Source organism: Arachis hypogaea, chromosome 9 (assembly GCF_003086295.3).
Source record: "Arachis hypogaea cultivar Tifrunner chromosome 9, arahy.Tifrunner.gnm2.J5K5, whole genome shotgun sequence".
Taxonomy (NCBI): domain Eukaryota; kingdom Viridiplantae; phylum Streptophyta; class Magnoliopsida; order Fabales; family Fabaceae; genus Arachis; species Arachis hypogaea.
The window spans coordinates 60,104,325-60,110,577 of NC_092044.1; the positions used below are offsets into that span (position 1 = coordinate 60,104,325).

Below are 6,253 nucleotides of genomic sequence, written 5' to 3' on the forward strand. Positions count from 1 at the left end.
TAAGGTAGTTTCATGCATTTCCTTAGGAAAATAAGCTAGTTTTGGGAAGATATTCACTTACACCTTGATTCAAGCATACATTGTGAATTTTACATGATTTCATGAGGATTTTGCATGAGTTTAATAACAAATTGTATGTTGCATTACCCATGACTTGGACTAGAACTTTGATGCACTCTATTGCTTGATTTCAGGACCAAAGGAAGCAAGGAAGAACCACTTAGTAGTCACGTTAATCTAATTAATGTTACCACTAACGTGGAATGGGAGGTAACTTGCAAAGTTAATGAGAAAAGTGATTGCCAATAACGCTCTCTAAGCCATCATTGCCCACGTTAAGAGTCACATTAACTAAGTTAACGTGAACTCTAACATGAAGAAGGGACTTTGAGCCAACAATAGTGACACTTAACATTATCACTAACGTTGGCCAATGATCATAAGTGGCCACGTTAGAGTCCACGTTAACTTAGTTAACATGGCCTCTAACGTTAAAAGGGGGAAGGAAGCCAACGTTAGTGACACCCAACATTGTCACTAACGTTGGAAGCAACCACAAAACCCCAAGGAGCCACGTTAACTTAGTTAACGTGGAAAGCTAACGTTGATGAGTGAAAGATGAGCCAACGTTAGTGACACTCAACATTGTCACTAACGTTGGGGATGGCTAAGAATGGCCACGTTAGAAGCCACGTTAACCTAGTTAACGTGGACTCTAACGTGAGACATAGGGGCACATTGGAACGTTAGTGACAATGTTAAGTGTCACTAACGTTCTCGAAGGTTGGCAAGGCCACGTTAGAAGCCACGTTAACCTAGTTAACGTGGACTCTAACGTGAGACATTGGGGCACATTGGAATGTTAGTGACAATGTTGAATGTCACTAACGTTCTCGAAGGTTGGCAAGGCCACGTTAGAAGCCATGTTAACCTAGTTAACGTGGGCTCTAACGTGAGGCAAAGGGGTACATTGGAACGTTAGTGACAATGTTGAGTGTCACTAACGTTCTCGAACTCATACTTTCACTAAAACCTTAACACCCCTAACGTCCTGAGCTAAAGTCTCTGCCCACTTCACACTTTCTCTCTGCAAGTAAAACCAAGCCCAAATGAAGAAGAGAACTGCTTCAAATTCAAGATCCAAAGAACCGAGACTTGAAGAGCCAACTAGAAGCTGAGAAGAGTAGTATATATAGGAGTAGCTTTGAATTACTTAGGGAGTTCTGGAAGTTGGAAAATAGCACTACTCTCTGTATTTTACTCTGCTCTTCTAGTTCCATGATGTATTCTCCATCTTTGTTTTCAATTTTTAGAGCTATGAACAACTAAACCCCTTTCATTGGGTTAGGGAGCTCTGTTGTAAGTTGATGGATCAATACTAGTTTTCATTATTCTTCTTTTATCTTTTCTCTTGATTTTACTTGAAAGCTTTCGATCTTCATCCCATTGGGTAGTTATCTTAGAAACGAAGTTATTCAAACTTGGATCTCTTCTGAGCCTTGAAAGAGGAATGAAGAGATCAAGCTAGAAATGCTTTCTCATGCTGGACCAAATTGGGTTTGGATGGATATGTGACTATAATCCTCTCAATACTTGATTTGGGAAATGCATGTGGTATAATCAGTGACCATACTTCATCTCTTCTCATGAGCAATTGACCAAGAAATTGGCTATTGATCAAGATTTGAGAGATTGAATTGCAAGAAATTGTAATTCAATCAATTAAGATTGCCAAGGAGATCAATGAGTGCATTGATTGAGGAAGAGATGAAAATGAACTTGATCCGGAGAATTGCAACATCTCCTGCACCCAATGAACTCCCCAATTCTGATCTCACACGTTCTCTTTAATTTCTGCGTTTACTTTCATGAGCAAACACCCCATTCCCATTTACAATTCTGCAATTTACTTTCAGTCATTTACTTTCAGCCCTTTAATTCTAGCATTTACTTTTTCTGTTATTTACATTTCCACCATTTTAATTTCTGCAAATCTCAACCCAAATTCTGAATTCGCTCAACTAGAACATTCTTCTAATTAAAGTTGCTTGATTAATCAATCCCTCTGGGATTCGACCTCACTCTATTGTGAGTTTTTACTTGATGACAAATTCGGTACACTTGCCGAAGAAAATTTGTTGAGAGACAGTTTCCACATGCATCAAGTTTAGTGTTCTCGGTGTTCATCTTGACATTCATAGAGTTCTTGCATGCATCATGTGTTTTGATCCAAAATTTTCATGTTTTGGGTCATTTTTTATGTTTTTCTCTCTCATCATTAAAAATTTGAAAATAAAAAAATATCTTTTCCTTAATTTGCTCATAATTTTTGAAAATGTGAGTTGACTTAGTCAAAGATTTTTAAAACTTAGCTATTTCTTATAAGTCAAGTCAAATTTTCAATTTTAAAAATCTTATCTTTTCAAAGCTTTTTCTAAAATCAAATCTTTTTCATTTTTATATTCTTTTTGAAAATTTTTAAAAAGTGATTTTTAAAATCTTTTTTCTTATCTTTATCTCAAAATTGAAACTTTACTAACAATTAATGTGATTGATTAAAAAATTTAAAGTTTGTTACTTTCTTGTTAAGAAAGGTTCAATCTTTAAATTCTAGAATCATATCTTTTAGTTTCTTGTTAGTCAAGTAATCAATTTTAGTTTTAAAAATTAAATCTTTTTCAAAATATCTTTTTCTTAAAAATCATATCTTTTTATCATATCTTTTAAAATTATATCTTTTTCAAAAAATTGATTTCAAAATATCCTTTCTAACTTCCTATCTTTTCAAAATTGATTTTCAAAATCTTTTTCAACTAACTAATTGACTTTTTATTTATTTCTTATCCTTTTCAAAACCACCTAACTACTTTTCTCTCTCTCCAATTTTCGAAAATCATCTCCGTCCTTTTCAAGATTCTTTTAATTAACTACTTATTTCAAATTTTAATTTTAATTTTATCTCTTCTCTTAATTTTCAAAAATCACTAACCCCTTTTTCAAACTTAATTTTTGAAAACTCTTCCTTCTCATCTTCCTCTATTTATTTAATTATCTACTAACACTTCTCTTCTACTCAAGAATTTGACACTATCCTCCCCTTTGAGTTTGGATTCTTACCTTTTCCTTCTTCTATTCCCTTCTTCTTCTACTAACATAAAGGAATCTTTATACTGTGACATAGAGGATTCGCTTCCTTTTCCATTCTCTTCTTTCTCATACGAGCAGGAATAAGGAAAAAGGCATTCTTGTTGAAGCTGACCCTGAACCTAAAAGGACTTTGAAGAGGAAACTAAGAGAAGCTAAAATACCACAATCCTGAGACAACCTTACTGAGATTTTCGAACAAGAAAATGATATGGCAGCCGAACCCAACAACAATAATGCAAGGAGGATACTTGGTGATTATACTACACCTACTTCCAAATTTGATGGAAGAAGCATCTCAATTTCCTGCCATTGGAGCAAACAATTTTGAGCTGAAACCTCAACTAGTTACTCTAATGCAACAGAATTGCAAGTTTCATGGACTTCCATCAGAAGATCCCTACCAGATTTTAACTGAGTTTTTACAGATATGTGAGACTATTAAGACTAATAGAGTAGATCCTGAAGTCTACAGGCTAATGTTTTTCCCTTTTGCTGTAAGAGACAGAGCTAGAACATGGTTGGACTCACAACCTAAGGATAGCCTGGACTCTTGGGATAAGCTGGTCACGACCTTCCTGGTTATGTTCTTTCCACCTCAAAAGGTGAGCAAGCTTAGAGTGGATGTTCAGACCTTCAAGCAAAAAGATGGTGAATCCCTCTATGAAGCTTGGGAAAGATACAAGCAGATGACCAAAAAGTGTCCTTCTGACATGTTTTCAGAGTGGACCATGTTAGATATATTCTATTATGGTCTGTCTGAGTTCTCTAAGATGTCACTTGACCATTCTGTAGGTGGATCCATTCACCTAAAGAAAATGCCTGCAGAAGCTCAGGAACTTATTGAAATGGTTGCAAATAACCAATTCATGTACACTTCTGAGAGGAATTCCGTGAATAATGGGATGCCTCAGAGGAAAGGAGTTCTTGAAATTGATGCTCTAAATGCCATATTGGCTCAGAATAGAATGTTGACTCAACAGGTCAACATGATTTCTCAAAGTCTGAATGGATGGCAAAATGCATCCAACAGCACTAAAGAGGCATCTTCTAAAGAAGAAGCTTATGATCCTAAAAACCCTGCAATGGCAGAGGTAAATTATATGGGGGAAGCCTTTGGCAACACCTATAACCCCTCATGGAGAAATCATCCAAATTTCTCATGGAAGGATCAACAAAAGCCTTAACAAGGCTTTAATAATGGTGGAAGAAACAGGTTTAGCAATAGCAAACCTTTTCCATCATCTTCCCAGCAACAGACAGAGACTTCTGAGCAGAGCACCTATAACTTAGCAAACATAGTCTATGATCTGTCTAAGGCCACTTTAAGTTTCATGAGCGAAACAAGGTCCTCCATCAGAAGTTTGGAGGCACAAGTTGGCCAGCTGAGTAAGAAAAGTTACTGAAACTCCTCCTAGTACTCTCCCAAGCAATACTGAAGAGAATCCAAAAAGAGAGTGCAAGCCCATTGACATAATCAATATGGCCGAACCTAGAGAGGAAGGAGAGGACGTGAATCCCAATGAGGAAGACCTCATGGGATGTCTCTCCAGCAAGAAGGAGTTCCCTATTGAGGACCCAAGGGAATCTGAAGGTCATATAGAGACCATACAGATCCCATTAAATCTTCTTCTACCATTCATGAGCTCTAAAGACTATTCTTCTTCTGAAGAGGATGAAGATGTGACTGGAGAGCAAGTTGCTCAATATCTAAGAGCCATCATGAAACTGAATGCCAAGTTGTTTGGTAATGAGACTTAGGAAGGTGAACCTCCCTTGCTCATTAGTGAACTAGATACATGGGTTCAGCAAACTTTACCTCAAAAGAGACAAGATCTTGGCAAATTCTTAATACCCTGGACCATAGGCACCATGATCTTCGAAAAGGCTCTGTGTGACATAGGGTCAGGCATAAATGTTTTGCCACTCTCTGTAATGGAGAAGCTGGGGATCATTGAGGTACAGCCTGCCATATTGATCAGGGGAAAACTTGTCTCTCAACAAATCTCCATTCGGCAAGTGTACCGAATTTGTCGTCAAGTAAAAACTCACAATAGAGTGAGGTCGAATCCCACAGGGATTGATTGATCAAGCAACTTTAATTAGAGGAATGTTCTAGTTGAGCGAATCCATGAATAGAGTTGATACTTGCAGAAAATAAAACGGCGGGAAAGTAAATGACTGAAAGTAAATTGCAGAATTGTAATTGGGAATGGGGGAATTGCTCATAAAAGTAAATTGCAGAAATTAAAGAGAATAGGTAAGATCAGAAATGGGGAGTTCATTGGGCTCAGGAGATGTTGCATTCTCCGGATCAATTTCATTCTCATCTCTTCCTTAATCAATGCACTCATTGATCTCCTTGGCAATCTTAAGTGATTGAACAACAATTTCTTGTGGTTCAATCTCTCAAATCTTGATCAATAGCCAATTCCTTGGTCAATTGCTCATGAGAAGATATGAAGTATAGTCACTGATTATACCACATGCATTTCCCAAATCAAGTGTTGAGAGGGTTATAGCCACATACCCATCCACACCCAATTTGGTCCAGCATGAGAAAGCATTTCTAGCTGATCTCTTCATTCCTCTTTCAAGGTTCCGAAGAGATCCAAGTTTGAATAGCTTCTTTTCCAAGATAACTATCCAATTGGATGAAGATCGAAAGCTTTCAAGTAAAATCAAGAGGAAAAATAGAAGAAGAATAATGAAAACTAGTATTGATCCATCAAATTACAACAGAGCTCCCTAACCCAATGAAAGGGGTTTAGTTGTTCATAGCTCTAGAAATAAAAATCAAATATGGAGAATACATGATAAAGCTAGAAGTGTAGAGAAAGTAAAATACAAAGAGTAGTTCTATTTCCTAGCTCTCCGTCCGTCCCCCAAACAATTCAAAGCTACTCCTATATATACTACTCTTCTCAGCTTTTAATTGGCTCTTCAAGTCTTGGGCCTTTGGATCTTGAGTTTGAAGCAGTTCCTTTCTTCATTTGGGCTTGGCTTTACTTGCAGAGAGAAAGTGTGAAGTGGGTAGAGACTTCAGCTCAAGACGTTAGGGGTGTTTAACATTTAGTGAAAGTATAAGTTTGAGAACGTTAGTGACACT

The 6,253-nt window shown here is 37.0% G+C and overlaps 1 non-coding gene across 1 annotated transcript; it reads right to left on the reverse strand.

Moving 5' to 3' along the window:
* Window positions 1-3,755: 3,755 nt before the first annotated feature.
* On the reverse strand, window positions 3,756-3,859 carry LOC112713584 (small nucleolar RNA R71). The gene has a single exon (XR_003158555.1). It is a non-coding gene; the product is annotated as a small nucleolar RNA R71 (small nucleolar RNA).
* Window positions 3,860-6,253: the final 2,394 nt, after the last annotated feature.